Consider the following 2883-nt stretch of genomic DNA (forward strand, 5'->3'; position numbering starts at 1 on the left):
ATATATATATATATATATATATATATATATATATATATATATGATGACTATGTGTTTATTTCAATGGAGATTTGTGTGTTGTAGCATAGATTAGGAACATATTGGACTATAGGGCTGCACGGAACGACCGTTTAGTCTACAAAATGTCGTAAAATAGTAAAAAGGGCCATTTATTGAATGTTAAAATACTGCTTATCAATGCTAGGTGCTAGGTGACGTCTTTAAATTAATTGTTTTGTCCGACCAATAGGCCAAAACCCAAAGATCAATTACAAAGATGTAAAACAGAGAAAAATGGAGGACTCTTACATTTGAGATGCTGGAACCAGCAAATGTTTGGCATTTTTGGTTGATAAATTAGTAGAGTCAGAAATGGCAGTAAAAAATGTGACGAAAATATTTGTTTGTATTTCAATAGTTGTTAGATTTCCTCATATGTATCTAAGGTGTGGGTAATGATTTAGATTGACTTAACAAAATGATGTTGCTATGTTGTCTGTGGATGAGCTTGCTCACGCAGAGCTCAACATGCATCTTTTTTTATTCATCTCTGAACGTAATCTCTGACCCTAATTAGTCAGCTCCGTGCTTCCTGTCGTGCGGGGCTATTTCCTCAGTGGATCTGCATCCTTATTTCTGAAGATCTGAAGAGACACAAAAGCTGGGTCTGAATTAAATGTCAAACGTTTTAGTTGTCTATGCAGACAAAATACTTCATTAACATTAGAAGGAAGAAAAAGCTGTGATTTTGAAAGAGATTAAATCAAAGCAATCACTTAGATGAGCCTGTAAAACTTACATTGAACCTTTCAATAATGAGAATTATTTTATGTTTGGCAACAGAAGTCGTGTTATCTCAACCAAGCATTGTTTAGGCCTATATCCAATTTGCATACTAATTCCATGCCAATTTTATAAAGTAGCCTTTTTTTGCTGTTTGAAATGGGTCTTACTTGATCAATTTAAGCTCTTTTAAGCACATTTGGGGTTTTGATATTCAAAACCGCAATTTTTCCTAGTATGATTAGAAATCAAGCTTTCATTCAGAGGAGCTGGCGTTAACATCTGCTGGGGACAGACGTGACCTTTTTAATACAGTAGATATATTTGATTTGGTTGTTTGGACTAATAACACACATGGAATCGATTAAGCGCCTAATTACTTTTTAAGGTCACGGTGAATTTTACCCTTACGTGCTTTATAGCGCGAATGTTGATCAGGTTCATAAAATATTTCCATCCAAGACCAATTAACTGAAAGGGTGAACTGGACAGCAGGAAAGCACTGAGATGACATTTCAGTAGTAAGCCTCATACTCCTGGTGTCATGTCCCCTTAACAAGCTTGAATCCTAAGATTGTTTTTCAAGAGGGAGTTTTGAATGATCGAACCAAACATCTATCTGCGAGAAGTTGCTCTTTAAATTATTCTGCTAGACAAAGCCAACAAATCTTTCAGGTTAGATATTGTTAGCGGTGAAATATGACAACGCGCCTAACTTTGATTATTCTCCCATGATGTGACTCTCCCGTGGAGTGTCACCACCGTTTGAATGTCACACTAATCACTCTGTCACTAATGGGCAAGAGTGGCCTTGACGGACGGCCAAGGCTAGAGTATTTGAAATGTCTAATCTGTGTCTCCAGCGAGTAGGCAGGTGTTCCCGGCAGCAGCTCTTTATCATTCGGAGTGCTGAGTTTGGAGGCTGCCTGCAGCTGTCTACGTCTGTTTACTGCTGGAGGCGTTCACGCAGAGAGGAGAGGCACAAAGCCGAGTGTTTGAACAGCAGGTAGTCATTCAAGCTGCTGTATACTTTAGGTACACTTTGCACAGGGATAGTTTAAAATAGGGCTGCAACTAATTTTCATTGTCAATTCATCTTTATTACTTTGTTTTGATAATTATAAAATGTCAGAAAATACGGACCATTACAATTTAGCAGAACCCAGGATGATGTCTTGAAATGGCTTATTTGTTTGGCGTACAGTCCAAAACCCAAGGATATTCAATTTACAATGATATAAAAAACTGAAAAGCAACTAATTCTAACATTTTAGCAGTTGGAACTAGTAGACATTTGGCAATTTTGCTTATTAAATTGCATAAATAATTAACGGTATCTTAAAATCTCTGGTTGTTGTTGCACAATTACATAAAAGCAGACAGTTTATATAGCTTTATAGTTTTGATATAAACTTATGAAATCTAGAGGGAAGATAACAGTCTTTATTTAAATTTCAAATTAATTTAGTCAGTTGGGACATTAAATAGATTAGATTAGGTTAGATTCAACTTTATTGTCATTACACAGGTAAAGGAACAAGGCAAATAAATGCAGTTTAGGTCTAACCAGAAGTGCAATAGCAGTAAGTGCAGGATGTACAATGGAATTTAAGTGGAATTAAAGCAGCGTTAATTGATTTTCTGTGTGTGATTGGTGGCAGCAGAACAAGCTGCTAACCCATCGTTGACATATAATAACCTTACAATGTTGTTATGGCGAATGTGTTCGCAAACAGTTGCCTATTTCCTCTTGCAGCAGTCAGGGAGCATCATTAGGATTCATTTGGAGTTGTGTTTCTGGCCACCTGAAGAAATACAAGTCCAATATTCACTCTTGCTACAGCTGTGTTTCTGATCTCCAACTCATGAGGGAAATATCCAGCTAATCGGCAGCTAAATGCTTCACTATGTTAACCAGCCAGTTGCTACCAACATGAACAATTCTGGTTTAATATGCAGACTTGGAGCTTCACTGCTGTAAACGCTCTCTCTGTATCTGATGCTAGAAACTGTTCTCCTCCAAGTGTTTTCTTCATCCACTCCAAAGTGTTGCCGTGAAATCCCTTCACACAGCACTTAATGCTGTTTCTTTTTGTTGGG

At 37.1% G+C, this 2883-nt stretch overlaps 1 protein-coding gene across 3 annotated transcripts in view; it reads left to right on the forward strand.

The window, feature by feature from the left end:
• The window catches only part of ascc1 (activating signal cointegrator 1 complex subunit 1), a 12824-nt gene that overhangs the window by 8324 nt on the left and 1617 nt on the right, over positions 1-2883 (forward strand). The window contains exon 10 of one of the 3 annotated variants that reach the window (XR_004655117.1): positions 1647-1789. The exons of 1 other annotated variant lie outside the window; for it this stretch is intronic. The gene's annotated coding sequence lies outside the window, so the exon portion shown is untranslated. Of the gene's footprint in view, positions 1-1646; positions 2111-2883 lie in introns of those variants that run through there. One more of the 3 variants, XM_034861076.1, reaches the window with a different exon arrangement.

Source organism: Etheostoma cragini, chromosome 21, assembly GCF_013103735.1.
Source record: "Etheostoma cragini isolate CJK2018 chromosome 21, CSU_Ecrag_1.0, whole genome shotgun sequence".
Lineage (NCBI taxonomy): Eukaryota > Metazoa > Chordata > Actinopteri > Perciformes > Percidae > Etheostoma > Etheostoma cragini.